We start from the raw sequence: 23063 nt of genomic DNA, 5'->3' as shown, positions 1-23063 counted from the left end.
ATTATCATGCTGGGCTAACTGGAACTGACGGCCAGCCACTCTCTCACTAGAGTAGTGAGTACACACAATGTGCTTCATTGCTGCCGAGCTACAGCATATTGTATGGAGAGAGAGAGAGAGAGAGAGAGAGAGAGAGACCATTTAGGAAGGAGACTGGACATTGACTGGACTGGGGATTTTAATAGGGGTTATTTAGGGACAGTTTGCATACAAACATCAGGTGGTCAAGACACTTTTGACCTTCACCATATGTCACTCTCTTGCTGGGATGCTTTGATACTTTGACATGTCATTTCGTTGTCTTGAATTACACCATATTAGCTACTGTAAGTGCTTCTAAACTGCATATAAACTATCACTACTATTCAAAGCCAGGTAAAATTGTCCTAGAAATACTGTCCCAGTACATTTTGACGCACACCAAATGTATATTAAAACCCAAGCCTTGACTAAGCTCTGAGCTCTCTCCCCCCATCCCCTCTCCGGTACTTTAGATTACCCACACTAAATGCACTGGGTGACACACAATTTACATGCAAATTCAATGCAGCGCACTGGCGATACAGTGTTGGTCCCTATTGAAGGTGAGGTGAAAGAGCCTCTCTACTCCTCAGTATATTGTGCAGCTCCGCATTCCTCCCTCCACTCCACACTTGGCTTGCGTCCTGGGCTTTGGAATTCACGTGTCCCGCCCTATCGATTTGCTTTCATTTTTAAGGTCAGAAGCTGAAATCTAACACAATGAGGCATGGAGGGTCAACCCTGGCTCATTACTTACAGTGCTGGGAAAGAGGGAGGTTATCCAAGGGAAAAGAAAAGGCTCTCAGAAGCCCTGGGATGACAAATGAGAGGGTGCTAGAGGTCCCTGAGGAGCTGTGTGAGAGTGTGTTTGAGGGTTTCTGTGTGTGTGTGTGTGTGTGTGTGTGTGTGTGTGTGTGTGTGTGTGTGTGTGTGTGTGTGTGGGATTGTGTGTGGGATTGTGTGTGGGATTGTGTGTGGGATTGTGTGTGGGCTTGTGTGTGTGATATGATCAAGTGAAGGGTCGAGTGTGTGTGTGTGCTGCGTGCAAGTCTGAGTATGAGTGAACACCGACCAGCATGTGTGGTTGACAGTCTGTGGTCTGTGTATCCTTTTCCTCTCTCTTTTTCTCTCTCTTTCTCTCTCTTCTCCTCACGAGGTTAATAAACAGATTTGTTCCTCTTCCGGATGGTCCGTGACTGGTATTTACACCCAGCCCGCTCACCCTGTCAGTCTGTGAGATGCACAAACCCCCCCCTCCAGCCACCCGGAAATATAGAAACATCTCCTTTACATGTCTAGCTGATGGGAGTTGAATACGGCACTTGACAAAGAGGATCTCTGCTGCCTTGCTGGCTGCCTTCAGTAAGAGGTGATAGTTACGACACTTCCAAACCTCCAGGTGGTAAATGAGACACCCCCCCCCGTCGTGACACGTCGCTATGGAGGCATGTCAGAGATTTAAATTTGCCGTAGCGGTATTTCAGATGGGTCGAATGGTTTACACAGGGCCAATTTACTGAGCTAGCAGGGGGCTCTGCCGCAACCGTGACACGTTGGAGAATGTTTATGAGTGTATGAACCGAGGATGATAAATCTATTGTATCGTATATAGGGCTGCGGCGGGCTGGATATGCACACGGAGACAGCGCACACATTTCTTCTGACTGGAGCGAGGAAAGAGCAGTCAGGGGAGTGTTTGTGTAAGCGTGTGTGTGTGTGTGTGTGTGTTTGTACGTGTGTGTGTGCATGCGTTCATGTGTGTGTGGAATCCAATCCACTGCAGATTGCCAATCCAAGCAAAAGCCATTCCAACCAAGGCTTGATCAACAAACAAAAAAAAACATTGGGCTAAAGTAAACAAAATATATCTAAAAAAGAAATAGACAGAAAACACTCAACTCATACTGGACTGTCCTCCTCCTTTTTCTGTAATCCAAAGCAAACTCACCCAAACAGGTGACAATGGACAGCCACCCAGCACTATACAGAGGATAGGCTATATTATATCCACACCAGTGTGTTTGTGGTATGAACACTTAGCAGATATGAGGTCCATAGAAAGGCGGAGAGTAAGCTACAGTAGTTGATATTGGGCCTGTGTTACAGTACTCGGTATGGGGCCTGTGTTTGCCCTCTCTGCCTGCCTGTGAGTGGATGAAAGGCCCAGTGCTGTAGCCTGGTAATTGGGTCTGATTTATAGGGATCCACAGCAGCAGTCACCGAGCCGGCTGAGAACTGGCCGAGGACCAACCACACTGCAGCCGTGGTGTCAATATCAGAGCGCCAGCCCCCTCCAGCCTACACTGCTTGGAGGGAGCTATGACACTGTTAATGTGTGTGTGTGTGTGTGTGTGTGTGTGTGTGTGTGTGTGTGTGTGTGTGTGTGTGTGTGCGTATGTGTGTGTGTGTTTGTGTGTGTGAGACAGAATATAAGTTAGTGTGTGTATAGGTGTGAGTGAGCGTGTGCAAGGATGACTATGCAAGTGCGAAGTGCTGGGTGAACGCCTTTATATAGTGTTATGTGCTTGTATGTGTGCTTGTGTTAAGCTTCACTGTGAAAGCCTAGCTACACTACTAAAACATAAGCAATTGATTTGTAGTGACGCGGGGAAAAATCTATACAGTTAAATATCGCAATATTATTTTGGATGACATTATATCGATATTTTTCTAGGCAGCGTTAGCTAGCACTAGTCGGCTGTACCTGTGCCAAAACTCAGGTATTTTTCATCATATAGCTTGTTCTCCATCTTCTTTTTAAATAGTGAGCAAACATGTTTTCAGCACTTTTATTTCCATGACTGATCAAATCTCATTTTCTCATGCTCTCTTTTCTCTTTTCAGCAGACATACAGTGCCAGGTAAAAACATTCATACCGCTTGGATTTCTTCACATTTTATTGTGTTACAATGTGGGATTTGTGGGCAACAATCTACACAAAATACTCTATAATCTCAAAGTGGAAGAATTATTATTTATATTTTTTAAAGATTGATAGAAATGAAATAACTAAAATATAGTTCTTGCATAAGTATTCAGCTCCCTGAGTGAATACATGTTATGAATACCTTTGGCAGTGATTACAGCTGTGCATCTTCTTGGGTAAGACTCTAAGAACTTCACACACCTGGATTGTGCAATATTAGCCCATTATTCTTTTCAGAATTCTTCAAGCTCTGTCAAGATGTTGGATATCTTGGCAAGACATTTTCAAGTCTTTCAAGTCTTGCCACTCAGTTTCATTCCTGTCCTGCAGCTCAGTTCAGAAGGAGTACTGTATCTTTGACGTGTCTGGGTGATTTAATAATTATTAACTCGACCATGCTCAATGTGGTTGAAATTCAATAGTTAACTGAGGGACCTGACAGATGTTGTATGGATGGGGGACAGAGGAAGGGTTAGTCATTCAAAAATCATGTCAACCCTATTATATCACACAGAGTGACCTCATGTAACTTATGTGATTTAGTGGGCCAAATGTTACTCCTTATCTAATTTAGGCTTGCCTAAAAAAAGGGGCTGAATAAAAAATGTTCACTTTTTTCTTCCACTTTGACATAACAGAGTATTTTTTTGTAGATTGATTTAATTGGAATTATTTTGTCAACAATTTTAATCCCACTTTGTAACGCAATATTTTTTTGCAAGGCACTGAAAAGCAAGCAATATGTTTGGAACATCAAATCGCATAGGAAAAAAAATAAACAGTATCGAATTGCAATACATATAGAATTGTGAGAATCGCAATACATTTCGTATCAGCAACTACAGATCCTTTAGAAAGTATTCACACCCCTCCACATTTTGTTGTGTTACAGCCTGAATTCAAAATGGATTACATTTAGTTTTTTTGTCACTGGCCTACACACAATACCCCATAATGTCAAAGAGGAATTGTGTTTTTAGACAATTTTACAAAGTAATAAAAAATGAAAAGCTGAAATGTCTTGAGTCAATAAGTATTCAACCCCTTTGTTATGGCAAGCCTAAATACGTATACGTTCAGGAGTAAAACAAATCTTACCAAGTCACATAATAAGTTGCATGAACTCACTCTGTGTGCAATAATAGTGTTTAACATGATTTTTGAATGACTAATCTCTGTACCTCACACATTCAATTAAGGGTAAGGTCCCTCAGTCGAGCAGTGAATTTCAAACACAGATTCAACCACAAAGACCAGGGAGGGCTTCTATTGGTAAAAAAAATAAAATATTGAATATTCATTTGAACATGGTGAAGTTATTAATTACACTTTGGATGGTGTATCAATACACCCAGTCACTACAAATATACAGGCATCCTTCCTAACTCAGTTCCGGGAGAGGAAGGAAACCAGTCAGGGATTTCACCATGAGGCCAATGGTGAGTATAAAACAGTTACAGAGTTTAATGACTTAGGAGAAAACTACAACAACATTGTAGTTACTCCACAATACTAACCTAAATGACAGAGTGAAAAGAAGGAAGCCTGTACAGAATAAAAATATTAAAAAAACATGTATCTGGTTTGTAATAAGGCACTAAAGTAAAACTGCAAAAAATGAAAAAATAATACAAAATAAATAAATCAACTTCAACTTCAACCAGGGGTGTAAAGCTCTTAGAGACTTACCCAGAAAGACTCACAGCTGTAATCACTGACAAATATGATTCTAACCAGGGGTGTGAATTCTTACGTAAATGAGATATTTCTGTATTTCATATTCAGTAAATGTCTAAAAACATGTTTTCACTTTGTCATTATGGGGTATTGTGTATAGATGGGTGAAGAAAAAATAAGTTATTCATTTCGAATTCAGGTTATAACACAAAATGTGGAATAAGTCAGGGGTTATGAATACTTTCTGAAGGCTCTAGAAGTATCGTGATAATATCATATCGTGATGTCCCTGGAAATTCCTAGCCCAATTCATTGGTGCTGCTTATCTTAGTTATGATGACTCACAAGACAAGCCGAATAACCATGTATACAACCAGTATCTTTACAGCAAGTGTACAGTTGAAGTTGGAAGTTTACATACATCTTAGACAAATACATTTCAACTCTGTTTTTCGCAATTCCTGACATTTAATCTGAGTAAAAATTCCCTGTCTTAGGTCAGTTAGGATCACCACTTGATTTTAAGAATATGAAATGTCAGAATAATAGTAGAGATAATGATTAATTTCAGCTTTTATTTCTTTCATCACATTCCCAGTGGGTCAGAAGTTTACATACACTCAATTAGTATTTGGTAGCATTGCCTTGAAATTGTTTAACTTGGTTCAAACATTTTGGGTAGCCTTCCACAAGCTTCCCACAATAAGTTGGGTGAATTTTGGCCCATTCCTCCTGACAGAGCTGGTGTAACAGAGTCAGGATTGTAGGCCTCCTTGCTCGCACATGCGTTTTCAGTTCTGCCCACAAATGTTCTATAGGATTGAGGTAAAGGCTTTGTGATGGCCACTCCAATACATTGACTGTGTTGTCCTTAAGCCATTTTGCCACAACTTTGGAAGTATGCTTGGGGTCATTGTCCATTTGGAAGACCCATTTGTGACCAAGCTTTAACTTCCTGACTGATGACTTGAGATGTTGCTTCAATATATCCACATAATTTTCCTTCCTCATGATGCCATCTATTTTGTGAAGTGCACCAGTCCCTCCTGCAGAAAAGCACCCCCACATCATGATGCTGTCACTCCCGTGCTTCATGGTTGGGATGGTGTTCTTCGGCTTGCAAGCCTCACCCTTTTTCCTCCAAACATAACTATGGTTATTATGGCCAAACAGTTCTATTTTTGTTTCATCAGACCAGAGGACATTTCTCCAAAAACTACAATCATTGTCCCCATGTGCAGTTGCAAACCGTAGTCTGGCTTTGTTATGGCGGTTTTGGAGCAATGGCTTCTTCCTTGCTGAGCGGCCTTTCAGGTTATGTCAATTTAGGACTCGTTTTACTGTGGATATAGATACTTTGTACCTGTTTCCTCCAGCATCTTCACAAGGTCCTTTGCTGTTGTTCTGGGATTGATTTTCACTTTTCACACCAAAGTCGTTCATCTCTAGGAGACAGAACGCGTCTCCTTCCTGAGCGGTATGACGGCTGCGTGGTCCCTTGCTGTTTATACTTGCGTACTATTGTTTGTACAGATGAACGTGGTGCCTTGACAATACTGTGTAGCTGTATTCATCGACCTGGCCAAGGCTTTCGACTCTGTCAATCACCACATTCTCATCGGCAGACTCAACAGCCTTGGTTTCTCAAATGACTGCCTCGCCTGGTTCACCAACTACTTCTCAGACAGAGTTCAGTGTGTCAAATCGGAGGGCCTGTTGTTCGGACCTCTGGCAGTCTCTATGGGGGTGCCACAGGGTTCAGTTCTCGGGCCGACTCTCTTCTCTGTATACATCAATGATGTCGCTCTTGCTGCTGGTGATTCTCTGATCCACCTCTACGCAGACGACACCATTCTGTATACTTCTGGCCCTTCTTTGGACGCTGTGTTAACTAACCTCCAGACGAGCTTCAATACCATACAACTCTCCTTCCGTGGCCTCCAACTGCTCTTAAATGCAAGTAAAACTAAATGCATGCTCTTCAACCGATCGCTGCCCGCACCTGCCCGCCCGTCCAGCATCACTATCTGGACAACTACAAATACCTAGGTGTCTAGTTAGACTGTAAACTCTCCTTGCAGACTCACCTTAAGCATCTCCAATCCAAAATTAAATCTAGAATCAGCTTCCTATTTCGCAACAAAGCCTCCTTCACTCATGTTGCCAAACATACCCGGGTAAAACTGACTATCCTACCGATCCTTGACTTCGGCGATGTCATTTACAAAATAGCCTCCAACACTCTACTCAGCAAATTGGATGTACTATATCACAGTGCCATCCGTTTTGTCACCAAAGCCCCATATACTACCCACCACTGCGACCTGTATGCTCTCGTTGACTGGCCCTCGCTTCATAGTCGTCGCCAAACCCACTGGCTCCAGGTCATCTATAAGTCTTTGCTAGGTAAAGCCCTGCCCTATCTCAGCTCACTGGTCACCATAGCAGCACCCACCTGTAGCACGCGCTCCAGTAGGTATATTTCACTGGTCACCCCCAAAGCCAATTCCTCTTTTGGCCGCCTTTCCTTCCAGTTCTCTGCTGCCAATGACTAGAACGAACTGCAAAAATCACTGAAGCTGGAGACTCATATCTCCCTCACTAACTTTAAGCACCAGCTGTCAGAGCAGCTCACAGATCACTGCACCTGTACATTTACATTTTAGTCATTTAGCAGACGCTCTTATCCAGAGCGACTTACAGTAGTGAATGCATACATTTCATACATTTACATAGCCAATCTGTAAATAGCCCTTCCAACTACCTCATCCCCATACTATTATCTATTTATTTTTCTTTGCACCCCAGTATCTCTACTTACACATTCATTTTCTGCACATCTATCACTCCAGTGTTTAATTGCTATATTGTAATTATTTCGCTACTATGGCCAATTTATTGCCTTACCTCCCTTATCCTACCTCATTTGCACACACTGTATATAGACTTTTTTTCTATTGTATTATTGACTGTATGTTTGTTTATTCCATGTGTAACTCTGTGTTGTTGTTTGTGTCGCACTGCTTTGCTTTATCTTGGCCAGGTCGCAGTTGTAAATGAGAACTTGTTCTCAACTAGCCTACCTGGTTAAATAGAGGTGAAAAAAAGGCGTTTTTCGCAATTGCTCCCAAGGATGAACCAGACTTGTGGAGGTCTACAAGTGTTTTTTTCTAAGGTTTTGGCTGATTTCTTTTGATTTTCCCATGATGTCAAGCAAAGAGGCACTGAGTTTGAAGGTAGGCCTTGAAATACATCCACAGGTACACCTCCAATTGACTCAAATGATGTCAATTAGCCTATCAGAAGCTTCTAAAGCCATGACATCCTTTTCTGGAATTTTCCAAGCTGTTTAAAGGCACAGTCAACTTAGCGTATGTAAACTTCTGACCCACTGAAATTGTGATACAGTGAATTACAAGTGAAATAATCTGTCTGTAAACAATTGTTGGGAGAAAATGTTTTTTACTTGAGTCATGCACAAAGTAGATGTCCTAACCGACTTGCCAAAACTATAGTTTGTTAACAAGAAATTTGTGGAGTGGTTGGAAAACGAGTTTTAATGACTCCAACCTAAGTTTATGTAAACTTCCGACTTCAACTGTATATCTGTCTAACACAAACCCCCATCTGCAAAGGGTTACTCAAAACCTAAACTTTAAGCACTTGTTCTTAAACCATTGTGTCTTCAAGCAGAAAGATACAGTGTGTCCTCCCATCCACTTCCCTTGTCTCTCTCTCCCTTGGTAAACCCATAGCCAGAGGAGTGAATAGGAAAGCATCTTCCACTGCCCTAGGGACTGATGCTAAAGCCAATGTCTCGTATTAGGAAGCTAGACAGATCTCTGTGGAGGGATGGAGAGAGAGAGATATATTGAGATAAAGAGAGAGTTCAGTAGACAAAACGAGAGAGAGTGAACAAGAGACAAAGAAGAAAAGAGAGAGAGCAAGAGAACAAGTTGCAGCAGTGCCTCCTTCCCACATCCCGCTGGACTTCCGGTTAGCCTGTGGGCCTTCCATCCAGAGAAACAAACAAAAGCGGGACTGGAATCTGGGATGCAGCAGCACAGCAGAGCAGCCCGAGCAGCAGCCACAGAGGACACCAGGCTATTTCTAAACATGTTGATTGGTCTATCTAAGGTTTCTGTCGGTCTGAGGGTGAAGAAGACGGAGTGGCAGGCTTTAGTGTGAAAGACAGAGCTGGATATTGTGTTCTCTTTGTCAGGGCACGTGCCTTTATATAGAAACCAAGGGGTTTAAATATCGTCCGTCTTGGCCCCCGGGGGAGGGAAAGTATGCAGAGCATGTCGTAGGTATGACAGAGCTGGAAGAGGTGAACGTTGTAAATCTATCGCATAATCTACCTTTATCAAGGTGTTTACACTGTATACAAGAGTAAACTTTGCAAAGGGACATTGTGTGTTAAGCGTATGATTGACTTTGATTGTTGCTTTAATTATATGGTTTGATATTTTTTATACATTATACTGTATTAGCATTTTTATGTAGAGACAGATGGCAATTTACTTTAGTGGAAGGGGGGGGGGTCCAAAATAGGACAGGGTAGTGCTTTTTTACCCCCGGTTTACATTCGCTCTTTTGTAGGATTTACTATATCATTTATTCCAACCTAGCCACATTTCCTCATCCGCTTGCATCTGCCTCCCCTTTATCAAGGTGTTTAGGTACTTCCCTTTATCAAGGTGTTTAGGTTCTTCCCTTTATCAAGGTGTTTAGGTTCTTCCCTTTACCAAGGTGTTTAGGTTCTTCCCTTTACCAAGGTGTTTAGGTTCTTCCCTTTACCAAGGTGTTTAGGTTCTTCCCTTTACCAAGGTGTTTAGGTTCTTCCCTTTACCAAGGTGTTTAGGTTCTTCCCTTTACCAAGGTGTTTCGGTTCTTCCCTTTACCAAGGTGTTTCGGTTCTTCCCTTTACCAAGGTGTTTCGGTTCTTCCCTTTATCAAGGTGTTTAGGCTCTTCCCTATACCAAGGTGTTTAGGTTCCTTTATCAAGGTGTTTAGGTGCTACCCTTTATCAAGGTGTTTAGGTGCTTCCCGTTATCAAGGTGTTTAGGTTCTTCCCTTTACCAAGGTGTTTAGGTTCCTTTATCAAGGTGTTTAGGTGCTTCCCTTTATCAAGGTGTTTAGGTGCTTCCATTTACCAAGGTGTTTCGGTTCCTTTATCAAGGTGTTTAGGTGCTTCCCGTTATCAAGGTGTTTAGGTTCTTCCCTTTACCAAGGTGTTTAGGTTCCTTTATCAAGGTGTTTAGGTGCTTCCCTTTATCAAGGTGTTTAGGTTCTTCCCTTTACCAAGGTGTTTAGGTTCCTTTATCAAGGTGTTTAGGTGCTTCCCTTTATCAAGGTGTTTAGGTGCTTCCATTTACCAAGGTGTTTCGGTTCTTCCCTTTACCAAGGTGTTTCGGTTCTTCCCTTTATCAAGGTGTTTAGGTTCTTCCCTTTACCAAGGTGTTTAGGTTCCTTTATCAAGGTGTTTAGGTGCTACCCTTTATCAAGGTGTTTAGGTGCTTCCCTTTATCAGGGTGTTTAGGTGCTTCCCTTTATCAAGGTGTTTAGGTTCTTCCCTTTACCAAGGTGTTTAGGTTCTTCCCTTTACCAAGGTGTTTAGGTTCCTTTATCAAGGTGTTTAGGTTCCTTTATCAAGGTGTTTAGGTTCCTTTACCAAGGTGTTTAGGTTCTTCCCTTTATCAAGGTGTTTAGGTTCCTTTATCAAGGTGTTTAGGTTCCTTTATCAAGGTGTTTAGGTTCCTTTACCAAGGTGTTTAGGTTCTTCCCTTTATCAAGGTGTTTAGGTTCCTTTATCAAGGTGTTTAGGTTCCTTTATCAAGGTGTTTAGGTTCCTTTACCAAGGTTTTTAGGTTCCTTTACCAAGGTGTTTAGGCTCCTTTACCAAGGTGTTTAGGTACTTCCCTTATGCACTATGCTTTTCAGTGTGCTAACTTTTACACTACCACAGGTCAGTATAGTCTACCAGTCTAACAGTCTACCAGTCTAACGGTCTACCAGTCTAACGGTCTGTCCTGCCCTCTAGCCACCATTAATAGTGACAATAGCAGTACAGTAGGTGGATCGTTTGTCCAGATCTGCAAAAGGCAGTCATATCACACATAAACACATAACGGCACAAAAGACCTGTGCTTTGAATTTATTACGATTTGGATCAGCTGTGGGCCTACTCAACGGTTTATAAGGTGTAGAAGGCACAGTAACAGGCCAGCCTGGCTGTATTTATACTTCTGATACTGAATGTGGTGTCTGTTGCAGATCATCATTCTCCCAAGTCCTCCTATAATAATGCGGCCATATATAATCCCGGCAGGCCCAGTTATTCAGGGAAGTTTAACACACACTGTGCCTCCTCTCCAATCCAAGCGGCTGTTCCTTGCACACCTAGAATGCTTCAATATAGCCTAAATATTTATCATTTCACTTTTTGAATTTATTACCTTTTATATGTGGCATAAACAAAACCAGTCACAATGTTTTAATCTGATTAAACTACTTCAAAGTCTCCTGTAGGCATGTACACGTTCATCCAAAAGATAATTCCTGCATCCTCAAAATGGCTTGACGTTAACCAGGTTTCCATCCGACCTTTTTAATGCGAGTAAAGAAGTCTACATGTCGGATAAAGAAATGTCAGGACGTCCTGGGAAAGCATGCAGTTTATTAAACTACAGATGAAATAAGTTATGATGAACTTCACAGGGTAGTGAAAGTACACGGTGATGAGGTAGATGCTCCTTTCGATAAATATCGAGGGTCTTATTCTGGTGAATGATGATCGATGCTTAGCTGCCGTTTGACAAATAAAAATGATCTTGCACTTTTGTCCATAATAATCTCATCATGTAGGAGGCTAGACCTGCACTGTTGGCTGGAGCGCACATGCCAATACCAGAGTGATCACATTTGCTATATCTGCGCAACATTTTGGCAAAACCATCAGTAGGCCTAGAGTTCAAAATGTAATGGAAATCCATTTAACTTGTATTTTTTATTTGGTACATGGGAATTTCACTTCAAAAGTAAGTTTTATGTACACTATGTATTTACGCACAGACTTTCTATCTGTAACAAGTCAATTTTAAGGAAACACAACTCTGATGGGAAAAAGCCCCAGGGTTTACCTTAACTGGTAATTGCCAGCATTTTGGCCTTTAAAAGAATGTGAATATAAATTGTAGCAGGTCAAATGATCCAGGAGAGGCTGTCTATCATAGCCTAAACCCCAAATTCGCGCTTCAGCACCATTCTCTCACACCTTGCCCGCACATGTGCCTGCTGCTGATGGAGGCCTTTTTCACTGAAGTAAAACAAAAGATAGAGGAAAAAGAGTATGCCTGCAGTGAGAAGCCTATTTAATATAAGTTTTAGAACTGTAGTGGACTAAGATAAGAAGAATGTTGGTGCAACCAAATGCAGGCTACTGTGCATCTCCCTATTCAGGTAGGATGTGATTTTGGAACTTACATTTATATATAATAATTTGCTTTGGGGTGGCAGGTAGCCTAGTGGTTAGAGCATTGGGCCAGTAACCGAAAGGTTGCTGGATTGAATCCCTGAGCTGACAAGGTAAATATCTGGTGTTCTGCCCCTGATCAAGACAGTTAACCCACTGTTCCCCGGTAGAACGTCATTGTAAGGAAGAATTTGTTCTTAACTGACTTGCCTGGTTAAATTATATATATTTTTAAACATTATTATTATTGTATACCATTGCTATTATTGTAAGCTTCTTTGTTAATCGAAACCAGTTCTTTAAATATACAAACCTGTTTTGTTGAATTCTGTTGAGACATTTTCATTGGCAAAATGAAATTAGATGTAACTTTTTAATTGTGTGCTCCATATTTACTTTAACCTGTACTGCAGTGGGCTAAATCAGGGTGACACTGAGTGTTTTCTTGGTAGACTTAAACAAACTTGCTTCGAAACCAGAGTATACAACTCACACAAATAGTTATGGGCAACAACAAAAAAGAAGACTTGTCAGATATAGAGTTGAATTGTATTCCATTTTGAGTTTGCTTCCAAATATTAAACTTTATATACATCACAAAAGACTGAAATATATTTAAAATAAAACATTTGACCAGATTTTTGGCAGGGTTTTTAAAATAATGTTTATTAATGCTGAAAAATATTTGTAACATTCCACCCATGAGGCCACTAGGTCATTTGACTACAAGAAAGGTCTGCTGTAAAATAAATAACATTAGCCTATTCCTGTAATTTGTTGGGCATGTTAGGCACTTGCCTTTATTGGTCATTGCTGCAACATGCCTGTTTAAACCTGTTGGCAAGTGTTTTGTTTCATTCTGGCCAAATTAAGTTGCAACTGTAATTCTGTTTGCCGCAATATATAGGCTCGCTCATATTTTCTCTATAAACAATGGCTTAACTTACTTCTGATATTACCCCAATAAAGTTTAGAAACTTTTGTGAAGTTTTGGTGTGGTGTGGTTATTATTAAGCTTTAGCTACCGCAGGTCTATGAGAAGAAGGCAGTGCGCACTGACAGTTTAACTTGAGGTGAGGATGAATGTTTCAGGCCTACCAGAGTAACTCCTATAATCTAACAATATAATGGTCATATTTATACAAAATATTCTAATTGAAAATGTATGAATTAGCCTCCTTCTGTACATCTAGATCTGTATAGCAGACGCAGTAGCCATCTGACATAAAGAAATGCATGTTGGTGGCATATCTCTATCTCTCTCTATGGGGTTAGGCCTAAGCTTCTGTTGCTTTATACACTACCATTCAAAAGTTTGGAGTCACTTAGAAATGTCCTTGTATTTGAAAGAAAAGCACATTTTTTGTCCATTAAAATAACATAAAATTGATAACATCAAACACCAGTCTCAACGTCAACAGTGAAGAGCCGACTCCGGGATGCTGGCCTTCAAGGCAGAGTTTCTCTGTCCAGTGTCTGTGTTCTTTTGCCCATCTTAATCTTTTATTTTTATTGGCCAGTCTGAGATATGGCTTTTTCTTTGCAACTCTGCCTAGAAGGCCAGCATCCCGGCGTCGCCTCTTCACCGTTGACGTTGAGACTGGTGTTTTGCGGGTACTATTTAATGAAGCTGCCAGTTGAGGACTTGTGAGGTGTCTGTTTCTCAAACTAGACACTCTTATGTAGTTGTCATCTTGCTCAGTTGTGCACTGGGGCCTCCCACTCCTCTTTCTATTCTGGTTAGGGCTAGTTTGCGCTGTTCTGTGAAGGGGCCAGTACACAGCGTCGTACGAGATCTTCAGTTTCTTGGCAATTTCTCGCATGGAATAGCCTTCATTTCTCAGAACAAGAATAGACTGACGAGTTTCAGAAGAAAGTGTAATCAAACCCACAAATGCTGATGCTCCAGATACTCAACTAGTCTAAAGAAGGCCAGTTTTATTGCTTCTTTAATCAGAACAATAGTTTTCAGCTGTGCTAAAATAACTGCAAAAGGGTTTTCTAATGATTAATTAGCCTTTTAAAATGATAAACTTGGATTAGCTAACATAACGTGGAGCACAGGAGTGATGGTTGCTGATAATGGCCCTCTGTACGCCTATGTACAGTTGAAGTCGGAAGTTTACATACACTTAGGTTGGATCATAAAAACTCGTCTTTTAACCACTCCACAAATTTCTTTTTAACAAACTATAGTTTTGGCAAGTCGGTTGGGACATCTACTTTGTGTAGGACACAAGTCATTTTTCCAACAATTGTTTACAGACATTATTTCAGTTATAATTTACTGAAATATATCATTCTCTCTACTATTATTCTGACATTTCACATTCTTAAAATAAAGAGGTGATCCTAACTGACCTAAGACAGGGAATTGTTACATGGATTAAATGTCAGGAATTGTGAAAAACTGAGTTTAAATGTGTTTGGCTAAGGTGTATGTAAACTTCCAACTGTACAGTATTTTATGGACTGGAATTACGCACCTCTTTCAAACCATAAAGCTGGGAGAGAACATGTGATGCTGATGCAGGACATGCGGCCTACAAAGTAACAATTATAAGCTAGCAAATTTGATTTCATTTTAAAATATACACTGCTCAAAAAAATAAAGGGAACACTTAAACAACACAATGTAACTCGAAGTCAATCACTCTTCTGTGAAATCAAACTGTCCACTTAGGAAGCAACACTGATTGACAATACATTTCACATGCTGTTGTGCAAATGGAATAGACAACAGGTGGAAATTATAGGCAGTAAGCAAGACACCCCCAATAAAGGAGTGGTTCTGCAGGTGGGGACCACAGACCACTTCTCAGTTCCTATGCTTCCTGGCTGATGTTTTGGTCACTTTTGAATGCTGGTGGTGCTTTCACTCTAGTGGTAGCATGAGACGGAGTCTACAACCCACACAAGTGGCTCAGGGAGTGCAGCTCATCCAGGATGGCACATCAATGCGAGCTGTGGCAAGAAGGTTTGCTGTGTCTGTCAGCGTAGTGTCCAGAGCATGGAGGCGCTACCAGGAGACAGGCCAGTACATCAGGAGGCGTGGAGGAAGCTGTAGGAGGGCAACAACCCAGCAGCAGGACCGCTACCTCCGCCTTTGTGCATGGAGGAGCAGGAGAAGCACTGCCAGAGCCCTGCAAAATGACCTCCAGCAGGCCACAAATGTGCATGTCTGCTCAAACGGTCAGAAACAGACTCCATGAGGGTGGTATGAGGGCCCGACGTCCACAGGTGGGGGTTGTGCTTACAGCCCAACACCGTGTAGGACGTTTGGCATTTGCCAGAGAACACCAAGATTGGCAAATTCGCCACTGGCGCCCTGCGAACTTCACAGATGCAAGCAGGTTCACACTGAGCACGTGACAGATGTGACAGAGTCTGGAGACGCCGTGGAGAACGTTCTGCTGCCTGCAACATCCTCCAGCATGACCGGTTTGGCAGTGGGTCAGTCATGGTGTGGGGTGGCATTTCTTTGGGGGGCCGCACAGCCCTCCATGTGCTCGCCAGAGGTAGCCTGACTGCCATTAGGTACCGAGATGAGATCCTCAGACCCCTTGTGAGACCATATGCTGGTGCGGTTGGCCCTGGGTTCCTCCTAATGCAAGACAATGCTAGACCTCATGTGGCTGGAGTGTGTCAGCAGTTGCTGCAAGAGGAAGGCATTGATGCTATGGACTGGCCCGTCCGTTCCCCAGACCTGAATCCAATTGAGCACATCTGGGACATCATGTCTCGCTCCATCCACCAACGCCACGTTGCACCACAGACTGTCCAGGAGTTGGCGGATGCTTTAGTCCAGGTCTGGGGGGAGATCCCTCAGGAGACCATCCGCCACCTCATCAGGAGCATGCCCAGGCATTGTTGGGAGGTCATACAGGCACGTGGAGGCCACACACACTACTGAGCCTCATTTTGACTTGTTGTAAGGTCATTACATCAAAGTTGGATCAGCCTGTAGTGTGGTTTTCCACTTTAATTTTGAGTGTGACTCCAAATCCAGACCTCCATGGGTTGATAAATTGGATTTCCATTGATTATTTTTGTGTGATTTTGTTGTCAGCACATTCAACTATGTAAAGAAAAAAGTATTTAATAAGATTATTTCATTCATTCAGATCTAGGATGTGTTGTTTAAGCGTTCCCTTTATTTTTTTGAGCAGTATATTTATATATTTCACCTAATGTTGTGCAAGGTGCATATTAGCCTATCTTCTCATTTTCTCTATATTGTTGCTTCATTCCTACCTCACTTTCAGCAGTTAAATGAAATACTTTTTGTTGTCCCATCTTCATCATTGTAATGAAATGCTTGAACAATATTGTTTTTTGTTTCTCTTCACTAAGATTGAATGGTAACGGTTCTGAACAAATAACTACTATAGCCTACTGCCATCTAGCTTTCTCTCTTCGTTCAAACTCTCTGGCCCATGAAGCTTGCATCCCTCTTCGAATAGTCTATTCGTATAAGAAATGCAACAACAAAAAAATCCAGCAATCAATTCTTATGTCCAAGAGCTGAGTGTACAAACATTAAGAACACCTGCTCTTTTCATGACATAGACTGACCAGGTAAACCCAGGTGAAATCTATGATCCCCTATTGATGTCACTTTTTAAATCTTGAGACAATTGAGACATGGATTGTGTATGTGTGCCATTCAGAGGGTGAATGGGAAAGACAAAAGATTGAAGTGCCTATCAAATCAAATCAAATGTATTTATATAGCCCTTCTTACATCAGCTGATATCTCAAAGTGCTGTACAGAAACCCAGCCTAAAACCCCAAACAGCAAGCAATGCAGGTGTAGAAGCACGGTGGCTAGGAAAAACTCCCTAGAAAGGCCAAAACCTAGGAAGAAATCTAGAGAGGAACCAGGCTATGAGGGGTGGCCAGTCCTCTTCTGGCCTTTGAACGGGGTATGGTAGTAGATGCCAGGCACACCAGGTTGTGTCAAGAACTACAACGCTGCTGGGGTTTTCATGCTCAACAGTTTCCCGTGTGTATCAAGAATGTCCCACCACCCAAAGGACATCCAGCCAACTTGACACGACTGTGGGAAGCATTGGAGTCAACATGGACCAGCATCCCTGGACCCCACCCACCCCCGTAACATTCTAGTTGATCTTTTATTTTATGCACTGAGATTAGTCTTGTATAATGAAAAGCACTTTGCAAATGGTATAAATTATATGGGTACATTATTTCTGAGTGTTTGTATATGACTACAAGATAGACAGGTGCATGGGGAGCAAGGCATATTGAAAACTATTGAAAATGTGAAAAAACACAAACGTTTCAGGGGAATAACTAATAGGGCAGAGTGTGCCGTGACCCAAGCCAAAGTACAACTCAATGGGCGTAAATATTTGGGCTGATTTGTCATCATTACAGTTACAGCCTGCTCACCCGCGAGCGTGGGAGGAGAGTCCGCCGAGACTCAAGGTTCCAGAATTCCATCGCCTCCAAAACTCTCGAAGCTAGTTCTTCCCGAGCTCTTTAACCTGTTGTTAAGAAACGGTCACAACACTCACAATCATATTAGTGCAAACACAATAAGAAAACAAATTAGCTTCCGGTTTATTAAGGCTTTTTTGATTTTCATTCCTGTGCAATTACGTCCAATTGAAACTGACTACATACGGAACAGTTGGTTTAATTAAATTGATTTATTAAATTTACTTCTGGTTACCGTAGCTTGGGTACACTCTGCTGCGTTTTAATATATTGTGACTGATAGGATAAGTAGGTAGCTCTCTGTTCGATTCTCCACAGTGTGCAGACTGAATGGGGTGGGGATGTTTGTGCAGACTGAATGGAGATTTTTGTGCTGTGAAGTAACGCTGCAGTGTTGCTGGGAGAGCAGGGTTCTCGTCTCATTCTCTCTCTCTAATTGGGAGTCACATTCTTCAGGAGTCAGTTGTTTTTCTCACAGGAAGCCCAAACACAAACAGAGACCAGGGTGGGAGCGCGGCCCACTCCTGTGTGACCTCTCTCTCTCCCCCTCTCTAGCCCTTACTCCCTCTTTTTCTCTCTCTCCCTCTCTCTCTTCCTCCCTCCCTCTCTCTCCCTCCCTCCCTCTCAGACGTCTCTCTGCCAATCCAGTCATGCACATGAGCCTGGCAACGTGCCCACCCTGCGCTGCTGCAGTCACACAAAGAACACACACACACACACACACACACACAGACTATCACACACACACACACACACATTGGGCTATCAGAAACACACACACACACACACACACACAACTTTCATGCACATGAGCACGTGGACATAAACACAAATGTCCAAATAGGTGATAGACCAACGCACTTCATGCATTAAAGTACAACATATACCTCCTCACTTATAACATCTCTTCTCCCATACACATGCATCCGCTCACACAAGCAGATATACACAGAGCACTTATAGCTGCCAGTACTATCCAGCTCCTTTTGGCTGCAGGCAGAGTAGCTGGGCTTGGCCTGGCCTGGGTGGAGGAGAGTTATTGCTGATGTGCAGGGAGGGCTGGGAGGATAGGGGAGGGGGCCGCTCCCAACAGACCATTTGTTCTGCCGTTCTTCAGCCAAACAAATTTACGTCTCTCCTACAGAAGGTCAACTGTGCTCAAATTCATAAATAAGGGGGTAATTGGCGCAAGAGCGGTGGCGAAGCTCAAAGGCCACTGCCGACCGGTCCCAGAGTTACAGCCTACTGACCAATGGGGGAGGCACACTCACAAATACAAACACTGTGTCACACACACACAAGAACGCATTCAAACACTCACACGCGGAGCCCCAGACACACACACACACACTGACACAAGTGCACACACATCTATTGTATAGTTGCATATATAGTTGAATTTAAGTAATGCATGTATTATACAGTACCATGCTCATCTTGCCATTTTATTTGAACCATTTGCTAGGGTATGCTATATTCAGCCTACGCAAGAGCCGGATCGACTCCTATCAAGCATTCCAAACACCCCCTATGCTATGGGACTGTGTGTGGCTATACAAATCACAATATAGCTGAATCTATTTGCATCTTGTTGTGTGTCTATTGTGTGTGTGTGTTTGTGTGTGTCTGTGAGTGTGTGTACGTATCTGTGTCTGTCCCTGTGCGTGTGTGTGTGTGTTTATACGTACACACCTCTTTCTGTGTGTACAGTACAGTACGTGTCCAGGCATACTGGTGTGCCTGGGCGAGATAGATAGAATGCCATAAAAAGGGGCCTAGCTGTCTGGTGTGTGTGTGTGTAGCCCCTATGTAACGAGCCCCTCTCTCTAATTAGGGCAGCACGAGCCAGTGAGGAGGAATTCCGATCCACAACACTGCTTTTCTCTGGCAGCCTCACTCACACATGCGTAGTACAGAGCCCGTGTGCTCCCTAACGCACATGAACGCATGCAGATCCACAACACCTGTCTTGATTATGCCGTCTTTCTTTTCAACATGTAAAACATCCATACCATCTCTGGTATGCCATTTTAGGCCCCCAGGGAATCTTTTCCATGAGGCATCAATGCCAAAATCCAGACTGGATGCTGGCACCAAGTGCCAGGCACTGCAATGGTAGATATGCACAAATGATGACAAATCAGCAGGGAAACACTGACTGTTTCATTGTCTTTTATGGACTATTTTACTGCGTTCCACATGTTAGGAATGATACTGTTTGCTAAAAGCTATGAATTCCTCTTCTAAACAAAAACAGACTAAGGTGCCCTCAAGTGGGCAGAATAGCAATATAGACTCACACCTGTGAGACATCACTAATATCGCTCAGAATTCAAATGTATGTTGTTTTTTTTTAAGCCGGCAAATTTCAATTAAACTACTTCAATTTCCCAAACTGTAATTTCAACTGAACTAGCCCCAAAAAGAATGCAGACCATATATACCGCGTCCAGAGCTAGAGGATGATGGGAGAACATTGGTGTTAGTCACAGAGCCTTGTGTTGCTTCAGGCCTCAGTATTCAAGAACCGTGGAACCATCCTCCTCCCTCATCTTCCCTCCTCCTCATTCTTCCCCTCCTCCTCCCGCTCTCCATCCTCCTCCCTGTTAAGTGCCACCGGGGAGCCGATGCAGTGTTGTGAGCAGAGTTTAGTAGGCCAAAGAAGACGATGTGCCAGATTCCAGCATCTTAAGCAACAAGCTGTCCCCTGTGGAATACTGCGTTACTCAACACAAACCCTCTACACCCCATCCCACCTCCTCACTAAGCATACTGCATTATTTCGTCACAAATAGGCAAATATGTAGTGCGTATATCGCAATTGCAGAGAGTGATAGTACATGTAACCTATTGGAAGGGGTTTGAGTATATATAGTATGTTGATGAAGAGGAAAAACTAGTTTATGCGTCTTGCTGACAACATTCACAGAAGGTGAAAAAAATCCATCATTCTTTATTTAATTGAAACATTTTCTCACAATATAAAGCATACACATACAAATGACAGCACACAAACATCAACGACATCACTCCTGCCCAGACCCACCTGCTCACACCCCCATATCCAGCGCCCGCATCACTCTCTGCCACATGGCCTCAAACTGCACCGTTTTGCTTCTCTCTGTCGCCCACGCACTTTCAACATTTAGATAATAAAGCATTTGACCTTGGTTGATTTCCAGTTTTTAAGTATGCATTTTTTCAAGATGATTTACGAAAAAAGTATCGTCCAACCCACATGAGAGAAGTTTGGACATGTGCAGTTCTGGGTTTATTGTATTGGCATCCCTTATGAGTTAGTGACCCTTCAAAAGAGACTCTCACAGTATGTTGGGGGAACGAGTGTTAGACTTTCCTGGGCAGGAAATCTATGCTGTCTATCCCCATGACCAACTGGAAAAAGAGGAATGTTCTGAACTTCTTCCCAGCTCTCCCAAGTGGAGTTCAATCGGTGTGGGTTTGGAGCTTTTTCCAAGAGTGTCACAATTTGTGATAAATAACATGAGCCATACTGGGCAGCCAGCGAAAAAGAAGAAAAGTGTGAAATAAAAGAAACGAAGAGAGAGAGTGAGAGAGACAGAGACAGCGAAGTACTGTTGTACATCAATGAAATAGGCTAGTGATAGAGACCCTTGCCAATGGGGGAAGAATTCCAGTGTTTGAGTCGAGCACTTGGTAGGTGGTGTGATTTATTAATGAGATAAGTCACTAGTGCTCTGGAATATGAGAGCGTAACGGTGTAATATTTCCCCCCTGCCGCAGTGACTCAGGTCTGCCGTGCCCTCACTGGGGAAGAGTTTACTGGGTGCAAAACAAGGCAATGGTCAGGGATCCGGCGTATTGTTTTTTTTGGAGTGGAACATTTCACTCTGACAGAGTAGTGAACAGAGTAGGTATATATTTTTTATTGTTGTTATTAGAAAAACAAACGCATAAACACGTATTCAAATCTAGATACAGTACACCATGGGCTGCAATACACATCCAGAAGTTTATGTTATGAGCTCTAGTTTTATTTTCTAGGGTGAGAAACATGTATATATATATATATATATATATATATATATATATATATATATATATACATATATATATATACATATACATATACATATACACATATATATATATATATATATATATATATATGTGTATATGTATATGTATATATATATATATATATATATATATATATATACATATATATATATATACATATACATATACATATACACATATATATATATATATATATATATATATATGTGTATATGTATATGTATATATATATATATAAAGTATAAAAACAAGACTCCACAAGTTTCAGTACATCCTTTTGTATTGCCGACCTACAGTGTTCCATAAACCATGGTAAATTGTGGGGAGACATCAAATGTGAATTCAGCAGTGGTGGTCTTGTCTATTGTATCTGCTAAAGGGTTTCTAAACTATTTATTTACCCTCCAATGGACTCTTTCCCTCAGACGATAGTCACGCACTATTGTTGTGCGCTGCGTGGCCCTCCTTTCGCTGTGTGAATGTGTCGCGACTGGCTCTGAAGGAACAGCGATCAGCCCATTGTCCTGCCACACAGATTACCACATGAACAGGAAGGTCCTTGGCACTGACGGCCGCCAGCGGCAGGCCCCCGCTAAATACTCAAGACAGGAGACTCATTGTGAGAAGAACGGCGGACGGGTCGGTCAACTACCACGGACGAACGATTAGCATGACAATACGGCCCGCGCAGCCTTTTATATCTGTGTGACGCATATGAGTCGGAGTCGAGAGATGCCACACAGAAAGCAGCAATCAGACACGGGGTGACTTTCCTCGAGGTGAGGATGGAAGCTGGAAATGCATTATTAGTCAATTAAAGCCTGGTTCACGCCCCGCGGGCACCCAGACATCTTCTGCTCCGATCCCATTCACCCCGGACAATGTTGGAAGCCGCACCCTATTCCCTATATAGGGCACAACTTTTGACCAGGGCATAGAGATATGGTCAAAATTAGTGCACTATGTAGGGAATAAGGTGCATTTGAAGTCTAAAATCCGGCTTCCAACATTGGGGACACAGGCTTAGACGATACCAGTGGTGGTGGAGGCGAGCATTGGGAAAGTCTACACAACTTTCTGAGAGAACAGAACTGCAGCCATATTTAACCATGCTACTAGCCATTTGATCTGTAAAGGTCTAAAACGTTCATTTAAATGCTGCTATGTTTGTGTTAGTTATGCAAATCTAACTTGCCTCTCAACATTTGTGTGAGTCTGGGGGTGTTGGCAAAAAAAAGAAAAAAGCAGAAGACCAAATGGACAATAAACGATCTATTCTCCCATAAGGCAACATGCTTTTTTAAATTGTGCTTGATGAGAATGTGTCCAGTAACCTCAACAACATACCCAGATTAAAATGAATCCATAAATCGCTTTGGATAAATGTCAGCTCCAAAAGTGTTGGGACAGTGACCATTTTTATTGTTGTTTTGGCACTTTGC

The 23063-nt window shown here is 42.2% G+C and overlaps 1 protein-coding gene across 2 annotated transcripts in view; it reads right to left on the bottom strand.

The window, feature by feature from the left end:
• Nucleotides 1–23063, bottom strand: part of LOC106588200 (RNA-binding motif, single-stranded-interacting protein 3) — a 251388-nt gene that overhangs the window by 197426 nt on the left and 30899 nt on the right. Inside the window, exon 1 of one of the 2 annotated variants that reach the window (XM_014176957.2) lies at nt 3091–3234. The exons of the other annotated variant lie outside the window; for it this stretch is intronic. The gene's annotated coding sequence lies outside the window, so the exon portion shown is untranslated. Of the gene's footprint in view, nt 1–3090; nt 3235–23063 lie in introns of those variants that run through there. 2 annotated transcript variants of the gene reach the window in all.

The sequence above is a fragment of the Salmo salar genome, chromosome ssa27 (assembly GCF_905237065.1).
Source record: "Salmo salar chromosome ssa27, Ssal_v3.1, whole genome shotgun sequence".
Classification (NCBI taxonomy): domain Eukaryota; kingdom Metazoa; phylum Chordata; class Actinopteri; order Salmoniformes; family Salmonidae; genus Salmo; species Salmo salar.
This window is presented reverse-complemented; position numbering and strand designations above follow the sequence as displayed.